This window comes from Procambarus clarkii, unplaced genomic scaffold (genome assembly GCF_040958095.1).
Source record: "Procambarus clarkii isolate CNS0578487 unplaced genomic scaffold, FALCON_Pclarkii_2.0 HiC_scaffold_109, whole genome shotgun sequence".
Taxonomy (NCBI): Eukaryota; Metazoa; Arthropoda; class Malacostraca; order Decapoda; family Cambaridae; genus Procambarus; species Procambarus clarkii.
Window position 1 is genome coordinate 2,751,634 of NW_027189142.1, and position 21,501 is coordinate 2,773,134.

Sequence of the window (21,501 nt, forward strand, 5' to 3'; positions counted from 1 at the left end):
TTCTCGGCGGCGCCCGGAATCGAACCCGGGACCACAGGATCACAAGTCCAGTGTCCAGTGTGCTGTCCGCTCGGCCGACTGGCTCCCCGGTCGGAGGGGAGCTTGTGAACAGGCGAATCAGGTTAAAGAATATCTGTCGATTTGCTATTGCATCAACTGAGATTCGATATGGGACCATTAGGATTATAACCAACGAACTCTCTCCGTTTAGACGGTAGTCCTCCAGTTTGTGTGTGTGTGTGTGTGTGTGTGTGTGTGTGTGTGTGTGTGTGTGTGTGTGTGTGTGTGTGTGTGTGTGTGTGTGTGTGTGTGTGTGTGTGTGGGTGTGTGTGTTAGAGAGAAATAGATGTAGTAGATATAAAAAAATGGAAAAATACATATATTTGATAGGCGGGGTCCAAGAGCTAATAACTCGATTCTGCAGATACATATAGTAAATACAAGGAGAAAATAAATACACACACACACACACATTAATTGATAATGGACTGTTTTGTGTGCGTATCCATGTGTACTATTGTCAAGACCGACAGACACGTGAAGCTATGTGTGTGTATGTGTACCTGTAATTGAACTGACATGTGTACGGTAATTATCTGTATGTGTCCATTTTAAAGGTACACATTAGTGAATGTGTATTTATGTAAATTGATTGACATATGTACGTGTGCGCGCGATTAGTGTTACTTTAATTTATATGGTTAACATTTATACGTTTGAATGACATAGTTTCCCATTATTGTCACATTTTTTGTTACATGTCTACTATTGTCAAGATGGACAGACACGTCCTGCTATGAGTGTTTATGTGTACCAGTAATTGAACTGACATGTGTACTGCAACTATCTGCGTGTGTCCATTTTAAAGGAATATATTAGTGAATGTTTATTTATGTAAATTGATTGGAATATGTATGTGGACGCTCGGTTAGTGTAACTGTAAGTTATATGGTTAACGTTTGAATGACATAGTTTCCCCTCATTGTCACATTTTTTGTTACTATTTCGCTGTTCACTCTCACTCTCTCTGAATCCCGTGGACTAATTGTGCTCACGTGTGTTTGTGTAGGGAAGGCGGAACCATAGGCTTTTAACACAATAATTTGCAACTATTTGCTGAGAAAAGTTTCAAAAGATCATCTATGTTTTTAATAAGTGTTCTTTTTCCTAATATACAAGTCAATCACACAGTACCTAACCTCAGTCAGAAACACTTTTCTTACTATATCTCGCAACGTCTTTTGCATATATATCCTATCTTAAATAATTAACAATTTTAATTCATAACTGCCAACCCCCCTCCCATCCAAAGCTTTCAAAGCCACCAAACATCATTCCTTTCCCTTAACCTCTCCCAAATTATCTTTTGCACCAATTCACAAACAAGGGGGCTTTATAGCTGAGTGGACGTCGCTCTCGACTCGTAATCGTAGCCCATTCGATCCCACGGTGATGGAACAAGCGGAAATCAGCAGTTTCTATCATTCTGATGCCCCTGTTACCTAGCAGTAAATATGTACCTGGGCGTTAGACAGCTGTTACGGGCTGCTTCCTGGGTGTGTGTGTGGAATGTTTTTTATTAGTTAGTAATAATTGATTGATTGACAGTTGAGAGGCGGGCCGAAAGAGTAGAGCTCAACCCTCGCAAGCATAACTAGGTGAACACAACTAGATAAATACTAACCAACCACGATCTCGACAATCCATTACACACACAACCCCCCCCCCCCCTCTCCCACCCCCCCCCCCCAAACTCCCGAAATCGTTCTACCTAAATCAATAAAAAATTAAAACAAATCAATTAATTCACCACAAATACTAACTATAAATAAAGGAACCAAATTTGAGACATACAGCGACTCCAGCGTGGTCTAGTCGGAAGAGAACGTGTTCTCATCTGGATAGATTGCGATCGAGTCTGTCGGAACGGGTGTGTAACTGCAGGGCACAAATATTTGTGTGTCCCCTCCTGTAGCTGCCTCTGTTTCGACAGGTTCCCTGGATAGCTGGAATTGACCTGGCCCTTGGAAAGTGGGGAAGGGGTGAAATCCGTTGGGCCCACGGATGGATACCTTGGATCCATGGACCTAGAGCAGGTCTAATCACCTGGGATTCGAACCCACGGTGGGAATAAGGGAGGAGATATGGGAAGGGGGATGATGAAGGATGTTTCCCTGGAACCAAACCTCACATAAACCCGGACACTCACACACACACCCTCACCCGAACACTCACAGGGGCACTCACACTCACACACTCCCATAGACTGTGATAAGGGAGACCATCTGAGGGGACACAGATGGCCTCCTGGACCCACAGGTATAACCGGACACACACACACCCGGACACTCACAGGGACACTCACACACACTCGCCCGGACACTCACAGGGATATACACACTCACACACAGACACACATCCATAGACACAAACTGTGATAAGGGAGACCATCTGAGGGGACACAGATGGCCTCCTGGACACACAAGTATATATCAATATTTAATTTAATATTTATTTTTTAATTTTATTAAATAAGTAATCAAATTAATGTTTTTTAATAAATTATTATTTTATTAAATTATTAAATAATTATATTAATAAAACAAATTAAATTAAATTTAATAATTAAATATTTATTATTTAATTTACAAATATGACAGATTTTTTAAATATATATATATATATATATATATATATATATATATATATATATATATATATATATATATATATATATATATATATATATATATATATATATATATATATATATATACATACATGCGAACAAGCCTTAATGGTCCCCAGGACTATATGCAACTGAAAACTCACATGCCAGAAGTGACTCGAACCCATACTGCCAGGAGCAATGCAACTGGTATGTACAGGACGCCTTAATCCGCTTGTGTCAATTTTAAAGGAATATATTAGTGAATATTTATTTATGTAAATTGATATATATATATATATATATATATATATATATATATATATATATATATATATATATATATATATATATATATATATATATATACATACATGCGAACAAGCCTTAATGGTCCCCAGGACTATATGCAACTGAAAACTCACATGCCAGAAGTGACTCGAACCCATACTGCCAGGAGCAATGCAACTGGTATGTACTGGACGCCTTAATCCGCTTGTGTCAATTTTAAAGGAATATATTAGTGAATATTTATTTATGTAAATTGATATATATATATATATATATATATATATATATATATATATATATATATATATATATATATATATATATATATATATTTATATATATATATATATATGTATAAAGAGAATGTCTGTCTATGTAATGAGGCCACATGCTGGAGGCTGCAGCCATACACAGATTTATTTTAAAATTTATTTATTAATATATTATTAAGGCTTATTATTACTAAATTAATGTATTTGTAGAGGGAATGGTGTGGGGTAGGGAACGGGCATAGGTTGGTCAGTGTTAACTTTAGCTAAAGGATTTAGGAATAATTATTAATTATTCTTATCACTCCCCCCCCCCCCTACCAATTTAATTAAAGTTAATTGTAAAATAATGCTTGAGATGGCTGAAGACTTTTTCGTACTTAGAAAAAACCTAAATTAAACACATAAAGAAGTTTATTGGTCCTGATTTAAGTTAAAGGAAGAGGTGCAAAGGTGGTGGTGGGGGTGGGGGGGAGGATACGGGATTTAGAGGTGGAATGAAGAGAGGGAACAGGGGGAGTGGTGCAGGTGAAACAGGGAGGAACAGGGGGTGCTGTACAGGTGATACAGTGATGGGGATGGGGGAACAGAGGGAGTGGTGCAGGTGAAACAGGGATGGGGATGAGGGAACAGGGGGAGTGGTGCAGGTGAAACAGGGATGGGGATGGGGGAACAGGGGGAGTGGTGCAGGTGAAACAGGGATGCAGAGGGAGAAACAGGGGGGAGTGGTGCAGGTGAAACAGGGATTAAAGGAAAATTTATATAAGTAAATAGATGGATGTTTACATTGATTGCTAAATATATACATTGACGGATAGACGGATGCATAGATGAATCCGTCTATGTGATGGATGGAAAGACATATGAGTAGATGGATGGATAGACAGAAGAGTTGATGGACGGATAAATGGAATATAAATGTATATAATGATAAATGGTTGGTTTATGGGAAGATAGATTGATGGATTGACAGATATAAGTAGATAGATAGATGGATCCATTGATGGATTCATTTGTGCTTATCTCTTGAGGTTCTTCTTGAGATGATTTCGGGTCTTTAGTGTCCCCGCGGTCCTGTCCCCGACCAAACCTCCACCCCCAGGAAGCAGCCCGTGACAGCTGACTAACACCCAGGTACCTGTTTTACTGCAAGGTATCAGGGGCACAGGGTGAAAGAAACTCTGCCCAATGTTTCTCGGCGGCGCCCGGAATCGAACCCGGGACCACAGGATCACAAGTCCAGTGTCCAGTGTGCTGTCCGCTCGGCCGACTGGCTCCCCGGTCGGAGGGGAGCTTGTGAACAGGCGAATCAGGTTAAAGAATATCTGTCGATTTGCTATTGCATCAACTGAGATTCGATATGGGACCATTAGGATTATAACCAACGAACTCTCTCCGTTTAGACGGTAGTCCTCCAGTTTGTGTGTGTGTGTGTGTGTGTGTGTGTGTGTGTGTGTGTGTGTGTGTGTGTGTGTGTGTGTGTGTGTGTGTGTGTGTGTGTGTGTGTGTGTGTGTGTGTGTGTGTGTGTGTGTGTGTGTGTGTGTGTGTGTGTGTGTGTGTGTGTGTGTGTGTGTGTGTGGGTGTGTGTGTTAGAGAGAAATAGATGTAGTAGATATAAAAAAATGGAAAAATACATATATTTGATAGGCGGGGTCCAAGAGCTAATAACTCGATTCTGCAGATACATATAGTAAATACAAGGAGAAAATAAATACACACACACACACATTAATTGATAATGGACTGTTTTGTGTGCGTATCCATGTGTACTATTGTCAAGACCGACAGACACGTGAAGCTATGTGTGTGTATGTGTACCTGTAATTGAACTGACATGTGTACGGTAATTATCTGTATGTGTCCATTTTAAAGGTACACTTTAGTGAATGTGTATTTATGTAAATTGATTGACATATGTACGTGTGCGCGCGATTAGTGTTACTTTAATTTATATGGTTAACATTTATACGTTTGAATGACATAGTTTCCCATTATTGTCACATTTTTTGTTACATGTCTACTATTGTCAAGATGGACAGACACGTCCTGCTATGAGTGTTTATGTGTACCAGTAATTGAACTGACATGTGTACTGCAACTATCTGCGTGTGTCCATTTTAAAGGAATATATTAGTGAATGTTTATTTATGTAAATTGATTGGAATATGTATGTGGACGCTCGGTTAGTGTAACTGTAAGTTATATGGTTAACGTTTGAATGACATAGTTTCCCCTCATTGTCACATTTTTTGTTACTATTTCGCTGTTCACTCTCACTCTCTCTGAATCCCGTGGACTAATTGTGCTCACGTGTGTTTGTGTAGGGAAGGCGGAACCATAGGCTTTTAACACAATAATTTGCAACTATTTGCTGAGAAAAGTTTCAAAAGATCATCTATGTTTTTAATAAGTGTTCTTTTTCCTAATATACAAGTCAATCACACAGTACCTAACCTCAGTCAGAAACACTTTTCTTACTATATCTCGCAACGTCTTTTGCATATATATCCTATCTTAAATAATTAACAATTTTAATTCATAACTGCCAACCCCCCTCCCATCCAAAGCTTTCAAAGCCACCAAACATCATTCCTTTCCCTTAACCTCTCCCAAATTATCTTTTGCACCAATTCACAAACAAGGGGGCTTTATAGCTGAGTGGACGTCGCTCTCGACTCGTAATCGTAGCCCATTCGATCCCACGGTGATGGAACAAGCGGAAATCAGCAGTTTCTATCATTCTGATGCCCCTGTTACCTAGCAGTAAATATGTACCTGGGCGTTAGACAGCTGTTACGGGCTGCTTCCTGGGTGTGTGTGTGGAATGTTTTTTATTAGTTAGTAATAATTGATTGATTGACAGTTGAGAGGCGGGCCGAAAGAGTAGAGCTCAACCCTCGCAAGCATAACTAGGTGAACACAACTAGATAAATACTAACCAACCACGATCTCGACAATCCATTACACACACAACCCCCCCCCCCCTCTCCCACCCCCCCCCCCCCCAAACTCCCGAAATCGTTCTACCTAAATCAATAAAAAATTAAAACAAATCAATTAATTCACCACAAATACTAACTATAAATAAAGGAACCAAATTTGAGACATACAGCGACTCCAGCGTGGTCTAGTCGGAAGAGAACGTGTTCTCATCTGGATAGATTGCGATCGAGTCTGTCGGAACGGGTGTGTAACTGCAGGGCACAAATATTTGTGTGTCCCCTCCTGTAGCTGCCTCAGTTTCGACAGGTTCCCTGGATAGCTGGAATTGACCTGGCCCTTGGAAAGTGGGGAAGGGGTGAAATCCGTTGGGCCCACGGATGGATACCTTGGATCCATGGACCTAGAGCAGGTCTAATCACCTGGGATTCGAACCCACGGTGGGAATAAGGGAGGAGATATGGGAAGGGGGGGGGATGAAGGATGTTTCCCTGGAACCAAACCTCACATAAACCCGGACACTCACACACACACCCTCACCCGAACACTCACAGGGGCACTCACACTCACACACTCACATAGACTGTGATAAGGGAGACCATCTGAGGGGACACAGATGGCCTCCTGGACCCACAGGTATAACCGGACACATACACACCCGGACACTCACAGGGACACTCACACACACTCGCCCGGACACTCACAGGGATATACACACTCACACACAGACACACATCCATAGACACAAACTGTGATAAGGGAGACCATCTGAGGGGACACATATGGCCTCCTGGACACACAAGTATATATCAATATTTAATTTAATATTTATTTTTTAATTTTATTAAATAAGTAATCAAATTAATGTTTTTTAATAAATTATTATTTTATTAAATTATTAAATAATTATATTAATAAAACAAATTAAATTAAATTTAATAATTAAATATTTATTATTTAATTTACAAATATGACAGATTTTTTAAATATATATATATATATATATATATATATATATATATATATATATATATATATATATATATATATATATATATATATATATATATATATATATATATATATATATACATACATGCGAACAAGCCTTAATGGTCCCCAGGACTATATGCAACTGAAAACTCACATGCCAGAAGTGACTCGAACCCATACTGCCAGGAGCAATGCAACTGGTATGTACAGGACGCCTTAATCCGCTTGTGTCAATTTTAAAGGAATATATTAGTGAATATTTATTTATGTAAATTGATATATATATATATATATATATATATATATATATATATATATATATATATATATATATATATATATATATATATATATATATATATATACATACATGCGAACAAGCCTTAATGGTCCCCAGGACTATATGCAACTGAAAACTCACATGCCAGAAGTGACTCGAACCCATACTGCCAGGAGCAATGCAACTGGTATGTACAGGACGCCTTAATCCGCTTGTGTCAATTTTAAAGGAATATATTAGTGAATATTTATTTATGTAAATTGATATATATATATATATATATATATATATATATATATATATATATATATATATATATATATATTTATATATATATATATATATGTATAAAGAGAATGTCTGTCTATGTAATGAGGCCACATGCTGGAGGCTGCAGCCATACACAGATTTATTTTAAAATTTATTTATTAATATATTATTAAGGCTTATTATTACTAAATTAATGTATTTGTAGAGGGAATTGTGTGGGGTAGGGAACGGGCATAGGTTGGCCAGTGTTAACTTTAGTTAAAGGATTTAGGAATAATTATTAATTATTCTTATCACTCCCCCCCCCCTACCAATTTAATTAAAGTTAATTGTAAAATAATGCTTGAGATGGCTGAAGACTTTTTCGTACTTAGAAAAAACCTAAATTAAACACATAAAGAAGTTTATTGGTCCTGATTTAAGTTAAAGGAAGAGGTGCAAAGGTGGTGGTTGGGGTGGGGGGGAGGATACGGGATTTAGAGGTGGAATGAAGAGAGGGAACAGGGGGAGTGGTGCAGGTGAAACAGGGAGGAACAGGGGGTGCTGTACAGGTGATACAGTGATGGGGATGGGGGAACAGAGGGAGTGGTGCAGGTGAAACAGGGATGGGGATGAGGGAACAGGGGGAGTGGTGCAGGTGAAACAGGGATGGGGATGGGGGAACAGGGGGAGTGGTGCAGGTGAAACAGGGATGCAGAGGGAGAAACAGGGGGGAGTGGTGCAGGTGAAACAGGGATTAAAGGAAAATTTATATAAGTAAATAGATGGATGTTTACATTGATTGCTAAATATATACATTGACGGATAGACGGATGCATAGATGAATCCGTCTATGTGATGGATGGAAAGACATATGAGTAGATGGATGGATAGACAGAAGAGTTGATGGACGGATAAATGGAATATAAATGTATATAATGATAAATGGTTGGTTTATGGGAAGATAGATTGATGGATTGACAGATATAAGTAGATAGATAGATGGATCCATTGATGGATTCATTTGTGCTTATCTCTTGAGGTTCTTCTTGAGATGATTTCGGGTCTTTAGTGTCCCCGCGGTCCTGTCCTCGACCAAACCTCCACCCCCAGGAAGCAGCCCGTGACAGCTGACTAACACCCAGGTACCTGTTTTACTGCAAGGTATCAGGGGCACAGGGTGAAAGAAACTCTGCTCAATGTTTCTCGGCGGCGCCCGGAATCGAACCCGGGACCACAGGATCACAAGTCCAGTGTCCAGTGTGCTGTCCGCTCGGCCGACTGGCTCCCCGGTCGGAGGGGAGCTTGTGAACAGGGGAATCAGGTTAAAGAATATCTATCGATTTGCTATTGCATCAACTGAGATTCGATATGGGACCATTAGGATTATAACCAACGAACTCTCTCCGTTTAGACGGTAGTCCTCCAGTTTGTGTGTGTGTGTGTGTGTGTGTGTGTGTGTGTGTGTGTGTGTGTGTGTGTGTGTGTGTGTGTGTGTGTGTGTGTGTGTGTGTGTGTGTGTGTGTGTGTGTGTGTGTGTGTGTGTGTGGGTGTGTGTGTTAGAGAGAAATAGATGTAGTAGATATAAAAAAATGGAAAAATACATATATTTGATAGGCGGGGTCCAAGAGCTAATAACTCGATTCTGCAGATACATATAGTAAATACAAGGAGAAAATAAATACACACACACACACATTAATTGATAATGGACTGTTTTGTGTGCGTATCCATGTGTACTATTGTCAAGACCGACAGACACGTGAAGCTATGTGTGTGTATGTGTACCTGTAATTGAACTGACATGTGTACGGTAATTGTCTGTATGTGTCCATTTTAAAGGTACACATTAGTGAATGTGTATTTATGTAAATTGATTGACATATGTACGTGTGCGCGCGATTAGTGTTACTTTAATTTATATGGTTAACATTTATACGTTTGAATGACATAGTTTCCCATTATTGTCACATTTTTTGTTACATGTCTACTATTGTCAAGATGGACAGACACGTCCTGCTATGAGTGTTTATGTGTACCAGTAACTGAACTGACATGTGTACTGCAACTATCTGCGTGTGTCCATTTTAAAGGAATATATTAGTGAATGTTTATTTATGTAAATTGATTGGAATATGTATGTGGACGCTCGGTTAGTGTAACTGTAAGTTATATGGTTAACGTTTGAATGACATAGTTTCACCTCATTGTCACATTTTTTGTTACTATTTCGCTGTTCACTCTCACTCTCTCTGAATCCCGTGGACTAATTGTGCTCACGTGTGTTTGTGTAGGGAAGGCGGAACCATAGGCTTTTAACACAATAATTTGCAACTATTTGCTGAGAAAAGTTTCAAAAGATCATCTATGTTTTTAATAAGTGTTCTTTTTCCTAACATACAAGTCAATCACACAGTACCTAACCTCAGTCAGAAACACTTTTCTTACTATATCTCGCAACGTCTTTTGCATATATATCCTATCTTAAATAATTAACAATTTTAATTCATAACTGCCAACCCCCCTCCCATCCAAAGCTTTCAAAGCCACCAAACATCATTCCTTTCCCTTAACCTCTCCCAAATTATCTTTTGCACCAATTCACAAACAAGGGGGCTTTATAGCTGAGTGGACGTCGCTCTCGACTCGTAATCGTAGCCCATTCGTTCCCACGGTGATGGAACAAGCGGAAATCAGCAGAGTTTCTATCATTCTGATGCCCCTGTTACCTAGCAGTAAATATGTACCTGGGCGTTAGACAGCTGTTACGGGCTGCTTCCTGGGTGTGTGTGTGGAATGTTTTTTATTAGTTAGTAATAATTGATTGATTGACAGTTGAGAGGCGGGCCGAAAGAGTAGAGCTCAACCCTCGCAAGCATAACTAGGTGAACACAACTAGATAAATACTAACCAACCACGATCTCGACAATCCATTACACACACAACCCCCCCCCCCTCTCCCACCCCCCCCCCCCAAACTCCCGAAATCGTTCTACCTAAATCAATAAAAAATTAAAACAAATCAATTAATTCACCACAAATACTAACTATAAATAAAGGAACCAAATTTGAGACATACAGCGACTCCAGCGTGGTCTAGTCGGAAGAGAACGTGTTCTCATCTGGATAGATTGCGATCGAGTCTGTCGGAACGGGTGTGTAACTGCAGGGCACAAATATTTGTGTGTCCCCTCCTGTAGCTGCCTCTGTTTCGACAGGTTCCCTGGATAGCTGGAATTGACCTGGCCCTTGGAAAGTGGGGAAGGGGTGAAATCCGTTGGGCCCACGGATGGATACCTTGGATCCATGGACCTAGAGCAGGTCTAATCACCTGGGATTCGAACCCACGGTGGGAATAAGGGAGGAGATATGGGAAGGGGGGGGATGAAGGATGTTTCCCTGGAACCAAACCTCACATAAACCCGGACACTCACACACACACCCTCACCCGAACACTCACAGGGGCACTCACACTCACACACTCCCATAGACTGTGATAAGGGAGACCATCTGAGGGGACACAGATGGCCTCCTGGACCCACAGGTATAACCGGACACACACACACCCGGACACTCACAGGGACACTCACACACACTCGCCCGGACACTCACAGGGATATACACACTCACACACAGACACACATCCATAGACACAAACTGTGATAAGGGAGACCATCTGAGGGGACACAGATGGCCTCCTGGACACACAAGTATATATCAATATTTAATTTAATATTTATTTTTTAATTTTATTAAATAAGTAATCAAATTAATGTTTTTTAATAAATTATTATTTTATTAAATTATTAAATAATTATATTAATAAAACAAATTAAATTAAATTTAATAATTAAATATTTATTATTTAATTTACAAATATGACAGATTTTTTAAATATATATATACATATATATATATATATATATATATATATATATATATATATATATATATATATATATATATATATATATATATATATATATATATATATATATATATATATATACATACATGCGAACAAGCCTTAATGGTCCCCAGGACTATATGCAACTGAAAACTCACATGCCAGAAGTGACTCGAACCCATACTGCCAGGAGCAATGCAACTGGTATGTACAGGACGCCTTAATCCGCTTGTGTCAATTTTAAAGGAATATATTAGTGAATATTTATTTATGTAAATTGATATATATATATATATATATATATATATATATATATATATATATATATATATATATATATATATATATATATATATATATATATATATATATATATATATATACATACATGCGAACAAGCCTTAATGGTCCCCAGGACTATATGCAACAGAAAACTCACATGCCAGAAGTGACTCGAACCCATACTGCCAGGAGCAATGCAACTGGTATGTACAGGACGCCTTAATCCGCTTGTGTCAATTTTAAAGGAATATATTAGTGAATATTTATTTATGTAAATTGATATATATATATATATATATATATATATATATATATATATATATATATATATATATATATATATATTTATATATATATATATATGTATAAAGAGAATGTCTGTCTATGTAATGAGGCCACATGCTGGAGGCTGCAGCCATACACAGATTTATTTTAAAATTTATTTATTAATATATTATTAAGGCTTATTATTACTAAATTAATGTATTTGTAGAGGGAATGGTGTGGGGTAGGGAACGGGCATAGGTTGGTCAGTGTTAACTTTAGCTAAAGGATTTAGGAATAATTATTAATTATTCTTATCACTCCCCCCCCCCCTACCAATTTAATTAAAGTTAATTGTAAAATAATGCTTGAGATGGCTGAAGACTTTTTCGTACTTAGAAAAAACCTAAATTAAACACATAAAGAAGTTTATTGGTCCTGATTTAAGTTAAAGGAAGAGGTGCAAAGGTGGTGGTGGGGGTGGGGGGGAGGATACGGGATTTAGAGGTGGAATGAAGAGAGGGAACAGGGGGAGTGGTGCAGGTGAAACAGGGAGGAACAGGGGGTGCTGTACAGGTGATACAGTGATGGGGATGGGGGAACAGAGGGAGTGGTGCAGGTGAAACAGGGATGGGGATGAGGGAACAGGGGGAGTGGTGCAGGTGAAACAGGGATGGGGATGGGGGAACAGGGGGAGTGGTGCAGGTGAAACAGGGATGCAGAGGGAGAAACAGGGGGGAGTGGTGCAGGTGAAACAGGGATTAAAGGAAAATTTATATAAGTAAATAGATGGATGTTTACATTGATTGCTAAATATATACATTGACGGATAGACGGATGCATAGATGAATCCGTCTTTGTGATGGATGGAAAGACATATGAGTAGATGGATGGATAGACAGAAGAGTTGATGGACGGATAAATGGAATATAAATGTATATAATGATAAATGGTTGGTTTATGGGAAGATAGATTGATGGATTGACAGATATAAGTAGATAGATAGATGGATCCATTGATGGATTCATTTGTGCTTATCTCTTGAGGTTCTTCTTGAGATGATTTCGGGTCTTTAGTGTCCCCGCGGTCCGGTCCTCGACCAAACCTCCACCCCCAGGAAGCAGCCCGTGACAGCTGACTAACACCCAGGTACCTGTTTTACTGCAAGGTATCAGGGGCACAGGGTGAAAGAAACTCTGCCCAATGTTTCTCGGCGGCGCCCGGAATCGAACCCGGGACCACAGGATCACAAGTCCAGTGTCCAGTGTGCTGTCCGCTCGGCCGACTGGCTCCCCGGTCGGAGGGGAGCTTGTGAACAGGCGAATCAGGTTAAAGAATATCTGTCGATTTGCTATTGCATCAACTGAGATTCGATATGGGACCATTAGGATTATAACCAACGAACTCTCTCCGTTTAGACGGTAGTCCTCCAGTTGTGTGTGTGTGTGTGTGTGTGTGTGTGTGTGTGTGTGTGTGTGTGTGTGTGTGTGTGTGTGTGTGTGTGTGTGTGTGTGTGTGTGTGTGTGTGTGTGTGTGTGTGTGTGTGTGTGTGTGTGTGTGTGGGTGTGTGTGTTAGAGAGAAATAGATGTAGTAGATATAAAAAAATGGAAAAATACATATATTTGATAGGCGGGGTCCAAGAGCTAATAACTCGATTCTGCAGATACATATAGTAAATACAAGGAGAAAATAAATACACACACACACACACATTAATTGATAATGGACTGTTTTGTGTGCGTATCCATGTGTACTATTGTCAAGACCGACAGACACGTGAAGCTATGTGTGTGTATGTGTACCTGTAATTGAACTGACATGTGTACGGTAATTGTCTGTATGTGTCCATTTTAAAGGTACACATTAGTGAATGTGTAATTATGTAAATTGATTGACATATGTACGTGTGCGTGCGATTAGTGTTACTTTAATTTATATGGTTAACATTTATACGTTTGAATGACATAGTTTCCCATTATTGTCACATTTTTTGTTACATGTCTACTATTGTCAAGATGGACAGACACGTCCTGCTATGAGTGTTTATGTGTACCAGTAATTGAACTGACATGTGTACTGCAACTATCTGCGTGTGTCCATTTTAAAGGAATATATTAGTGAATGTTTATTTATGTAAATTGATTGGAATATGTATGTGGACGCTCGGTTAGTGTAACTGTAAGTTATATGGTTAACGTTTGAATGACATAGTTTCACCTCATTGTCACATTTTTTGTTACTATTTCGCTGTTCACTCTCACTCTCTCTGAATCCCGTGGACTAATTGTGCTCACGTGTGTTTGTGTAGGGAAGGCGGAACCATAGGCTTTTAACACAATAATTTGCAACTATTTGCTGAGAAAAGTTTCAAAAGATCATCTATGTTTTTAATAAGTGTTCTTTTTCCTAACATACAAGTCAATCACACAGTACCTAACCTCAGTCAGAAACACTTTTCTTACTATATCTCGCAACGTCTTTTGCATATATATCCTATCTTAAATAATTAACAATTTTAATTCATAACTGCCAACCCCCCTCCCATCCAAAGCTTTCAAAGCCACCAAAGATCATTCCTTTCCCTTAACCTCTCCCAAATTATCTTTTGCACCAATTCACAAACAAGGGGGCTTTATAGCTGAGTGGACGTCGCTCTCGACTCGTAATCGTAGCCCATTCGTTCCCACGGTGATGGAACAAGCGGAAATCAGCAGAGTTTCTATCATTCTGATGCCCCTGTTACCTAGCAGTAAATATGTACCTGGGCGTTAGACAGCTGTTACGGGCTGCTTCCTGGGTGTGTGTGTGGAATGTTTTTTATTAGTTAGTAATAATTGATTGATTGACAGTTGAGAGGCGGGCCGAAAGAGTAGAGCTCAACCCTCGCAAGCATAACTAGGTGAACACAACTAGATAAATACTAACCAACCACGATCTCGACAATCCATTACACACACAACCCCCCCCCCCCCTCTCCCACCCCCCCCCCCAAACTCCCGAAATCGTTCTACCTAAATCAATAAAAAATTAAAACAAATCAATTAATTCACCACAAATACTAACTATAAATAAAGGAACCAAATTTGAGACATACAGCGACTCCAGCGTGGTCTAGTCGGAAGAGAACGTGTTCTCATCTGGATAGATTGCGATCGAGTCTGTCGGAACGGGTGTGTAACTGCAGGGCACAAATATTTGTGTGTCCCCTCCTGTAGCTGCCTCTGTTTCGACAGGTTCCCTGGATAGCTGGAATTGACCTGGCCCTTGGAAAGTGGGGAAGGGGTGAAATCCGTTGGGCCCACGGATGGATACCTTGGATCCATGGACCTAGAGCAGGTCTAATCACCTGGGATTCGAACCCACGGTGGGAATAAGGGAGGAGATATGGGAAGGGGGGGGATGAAGGATGTTTCCCTGGAACCAAACCTCACATAAACCCGGACACTCACACACACACCCTCACCCGAACACTCACAGGGGCACTCACACTCACACACTCCCATAGACTGTGATAAGGGAGACCATCTGAGGGGACACAGATGGCCTCCTGGACCCACAGGTATAACCGGACACACACACACCCGGACACTCACAGGGACACTCACACACACTCGCCCGGACACTCACAGGGATATACACACTCACACACAGACACACATCCATAGACACAAACTGTGATAAGGGAGACCATCTGAGGGGACACAGATGGCCTCCTGGACACACAAGTATATATCAATATTTAATTTAATATTTATTTTTTAATTTTATTAAATAAGTAATCAAATTAATGTTTTTTAATAAATTATTATTTTATTAAATTATTAAATAATTATATTAATAAAACAAATTAAATTAAATTTAATAATTAAATATTTATTATTTAATTTACAAATATGACAGATTTTTTAAATATATATATATATATATATATATATATATATATATATATATATATATATATATATATATATATATATATATATATATATATATATATATATACATACATGCGAACAAGCCTTAATGGTCCCCAGGACTATATGCAACTGAAAACTCACATGCCAGAAGTGACTCGAACCCATACTGCCAGGAGCAATGCAACTGGTATGTACAGGACGCCTTAATCCGCTTGTGTCAATTTTAAAGGAATATATTAGTGAATATTTATTTATGTAAATTGATATATATATATATATATATATATATATATATATATATATATATATATATATATATATATATATATATATATATATATATATATATATATACATACATGCGAACAAGCCTTAATGGTCCCCAGGACTATATGCAACAGAAAACTCACATGCCAGAAGTGACTCGAACCCATACTGCCAGGAGCAATGCAACTGGTATGTACAGGACGCCTTAATCCGCTTGTGTCAATTTTAAAGGAATATATTAGTGAATATTTATTTATGTAAATTGATATATATATATATATATATATATATATATATATATATATATATATATATATATATATATTTATATATATATATATATGTATAAAGAGAATGTCTGTCTATGTAATGAGGCCACATGCTGGAGGCTGCAGCCATACACAGATTTATTTTAAAATTTATTTATTAATATATTATTAAGGCTTATTATTACTAAATTAATGTATTTGTAGAGGGAATGGTGTGGGGTAGGGAACGGGCATAGGTTGGTCAGTGTTAACTTTAGCTAAAGGATTTAGGAATAATTATTAATTATTCTTATCACTCACCCCCCCCCTACCAATTTAATTAAAGTTAATTGTAAAATAATGCTTGAGATGGCTGAAGACTTTTTCGTACTTAGAAAAAACCTAAATTAAACACATAAAGAAGTTTATTGGTCCTGATTTAAGTTAAAGGAAGAGGTGCAAAGGTGGTGGTGGGGGTGGGGGGGAGGATACGGGATTTAGAGGTGGAATGAAGAGAGGGAACAGGGGGAGTGGTGCAGGTGAAACAGGGAGGAACAGGGGGTGCTGTACAGGTGATACAGTGATGGGGATGGGGGAACAGAGGGAGTGGTGCAGGTGAAACAGGGATGGGGATGAGGGAACAGGGGGAGTGGTGCAGGTGAAACAGGGATGGGGATGGGGGAACAGGGGGAGTGGTGCAGGTGAAACAGGGATGCAGAGGGAGAAACAGGGGGGAGTGGTGCAGGTGAAACAGGGATTAAAGGAAAATTTATATAAGTAAATAGATGGATGTTTACATTGATTGCTAAATATATACATTGACGGATAGACGGATGCATAGATGAATCCGTCTATGTGATGGATGGAAAGACATATGAGTAGATGGATGGATAGACAGAAGAGTTGATGGACGGATAAATGGAATATAAATGTATATAATGATAAATGGTTGGTTTATGGGAAGATAGATTGATGGATTGACAGATATAAGTAGATAGATAGATGGATCCATTGATGGATTCATTTGTGCTTATCTCTTGAGGTTCTTCTTGAGATGATTTCGGGTCTTTAGTGTCCCCGCGGTCCGGTCCTCGACCAAACCTCCACCCCCAGGAAGCAGCCCGTGACAGCTGACTAACACCCAGGTACCTGTTTTACTGCAAGGTATCAGGGGCACAGGGTGAAAGAAACTCTGCCCAATGTTTCTCGGCGGCGCCCGGAATCGAACCCGGGACCACAGGATCACAAGTCCAGTGTCCAGTGTGCTGTCCGCTCGGCCGACTGGCTCCCCGGTCGGAGGGGAGCTTGTGAACAGGCGAATCAGGTTAAAGAACATCTGTCGATTTGCTATTGCATCAACTGAGATTCGATATGGGACCATTAGGATTATAACCAACGAACTCTCTCCGTTTAGACGGTAGTCCTCCAGTTTGTGTGTGTGTGTGTGTGTGTGTGTGTGTGTGTGTGTGTGTGTGTGTGTGTGTGTGTGTGTGTGTGTGTGTGTGTGTGTGTGTGTGTGTGTGTGTGTGTGTGTGTGTGTGTGTGTGTGTGTGTGTGTGGGTGTGTGTGTTAGAGAGAAATAGATGTAGTAGATATAAAAAAATGGAAAAATACATATATTTGATAGGCGGGGTCCAAGAGCTAATAACTCGATTCTGCAGATACATATAGTAAATACAAGGAGAAAATAAATACACACACACACACACATTAATTGATAATGGACTGTTTTGTGTGCGTATCCATGTGTACTATTGTCAAGACCGACAGACACGTGAAGCTATGTGTGTGTATGTGTACCTGTAATTGAACTGACATGTGTACGGTAATTGTCTGTATGTGTCCATTTTAAAGGTACACATTAGTGAATGTGTATTTATGTAAATTGATTGACATATGTACGTGTGCGCGCGATTAGTGTTACTTTAATTTATATGGTTAACATTTATACGTTTGAATGACATAGTTTCCCATTATTGTCACATTTTTTGTTACATGTCTACTATTGTCAAGATGGACAGACACGTCCTGCTATGAGTGTTTATGTGTACCAGTAATTGAACTGACATGTGTACTGCAACTATCTGCGTGTGTCCATTTTAAAGGAATATATTAGTGAATGTTTATTTATGTAAATTGATTGGAATATGTATGTGGACGCTCGGTTAGTGTAACTGTAAGTTATATGGTTAACGTTTGAATGACATAGTTTCCCCTCATTGTCACATTTTTTGTTACTATTTCGCTGTTCACTCTCACTCTCTCTGAATCCCGTGGACTAATTGTGCTCACGTGTGTTTGTGTAGGGAAGGCGGAACCATAGGCTTTTAACACAATAATTTGCAACTATTTGCTGAGAAAAGTTTCAAAAGATCATCTATGTTTTTAATAAGTGTTCTTTTTCCTAACATACAAGTCAATCACACAGTACCTAACCTCAGTCAGAAACACTTTTCTTACTATATCTCGGAACGTCTTTTGCATATATATCCTATCTTAAATAATTAACAATTTTAATTCATAACTGCCAACCCCCCTCCCATCCAAAGCTTTCAAAGCCACCAAACATCATTACTTTCCCTTAACCTCTCCCAAATTATCTTTTGCACCAATTCACAAACAAGGGGGCTTTATAGCTGAGTGGACGTCGCTCTCGACTCGTAATCGTAGCCCATTCGATCCCACGGTGATGGAACAAGCGGAAATCAGCAGAGTTTCTATCATTCTGATGCCCCTGTTACCTAGCAGTAAATATGTACCTGGGCGTTAGACAGCTGTTACGGGCTGCTTCCTGGGTGTGTGTGTGGAATGTTTTTTATTAGTTAGTAATAATTGATTGATTGACAGTTGAGAGGCGGGCCGAAAGAGTAGAGCTCAACCCTCGCAAGCATAACTAGGTGAACACAACTAGATAAATACTAACCAACCACGATCTCGACAATCCATTACACACACAACCCCCCCCCCCCTCTCCCACCCCCCCCCCCAAACTCCCGAAATCGTTCTACCTAAATCAATAAAAAATTAAAACAAATCAATTAATTCACCACAAATACTAACTATAAATAAAGGAACCAAATTTGAGACATACAGCGACTCCAGCGTGGTCTAGTCGGAAGAGAACGTGTTCTCATCTGGATAGATTGCGATCGAGTCTGTCGGAACGGGTGTGTAACTGCATGGCACAATTATTTGTGTGTCCCCTCCTGTAGCTGCCTCTGTTTCGACAGGTTCCCTGGATAGCTGGAATTGACCTGGCCCTTGGAAAGTGGGGAAGGGGTGAAATCCGTTGGGCCCACGGATGGATACCTTGGATCCATGGACCTAGAGCAGGTCTAATCACCTGGGATTCGAACCCACGGTGGGAATAAGGGAGGAGATATGGGAAGGGGGGGGATGAAGGATGTTTCCCTGGAACCAAACCTCACATAAACCCGGACACTCACACACACACCCTCACCCGAACACTCACAGGGGCACTCACACTCACACACTCCCATAGACTGTGATAAGGGAGACCATCTGAGGGGACACAGATGGCCTCCTGGACCCACAGGTATAACCGGACACACACACACCCGGACACTCACAGGGACACTCACACACACTCGCCCGGACACTCACAGGGATATACACACTCACACACAGACACACATCCATAGACACAAACTGTGATAAGGGAGACCATCTGAGGGGACACAGATGGCCTCCTGGACACACAAGTATATATCAATATTTAATTTAATATTTATTTTTTAATTTTATTAAATAAGTAATCAAATTAATGTTTTTTAATAAATTATTATTTTATTAAATTATTAAATAATTATATTAATAAAACAAATTAAATTAAATTTAATAATTAAATATTTACTATTTAATTTACAAATATGACAGATTTTTTAAATATATATATATATATATATATATATATATATATATATATATATATATATATATATATATATATATATATATATATATATATATATATATACATACATGCGAACAAGCCTTAATGGTCCCCAGGACTATATGCAACTGAAAACTCACATGCCAGAAGTGACTCGAACCCATACTGCCAGGAGCAATGCAACTGGTATGTACAGGACGCCTTAATCCGCTTGTGTCAATTTTAAAGGAATATATTAGTGAATATTTATTTATGTAAATATATATATATATATATATATATATATATATATATATATATATATATATATATATATTTATATATATATATATATATGTATAAAGAGAATGTCTGTCTATGTAATGAGGCCACATGCTGGAGGCTGCAGCCATACACAGATTTATTTTAAAATTTATTTATTAATATATTATTAAGGCTTATTATTACTAAATTAATGTATTTGTAGAGGGAATGGTGTGGGGTAGGGAACGGGCATAGGTTGGTCAGTGTTAACTTTAGCTAAAGGATTTAGGAATAATTATTAATTATTCTTATCACCCCCCCCCCCCTACCAATTTAATTAAAGTTAATTGTAAAATAATGCTTGAGATGGCTGAAGACTTTTTCGTACTTAGAAAAAAACTAAATTAAACACATAAAGAAGTTTATTGGTCCTGATTTAAGTTAAAGGAAGAGGTGCAAAGGTGGTGGTGGGGGTGGGGGGGAGGATACGGGATTTAGAGGTGGAATGAAGAGAGGGAACAGGGGGAGTGGTGCAGGTGAAACAGGGAGGAACAGGGGGTGCTGTACAGGTGATACAGTGATGGGGATGGGGGAACAGAGGGAGTGGTGCAGGTGAAACAGGGATGGGGATGAGGGAACAGGGGGAGTGGTGCAGGTGAAACAGGGATGGGGATGGGGGAACAGGGGGAGTGGTGCAGGTGAAACAGGGATGCAGAGGGAGAAACAGGGGGGAGTGGTGCAGGTGAAACAGGGATTAAAGGAAAATTT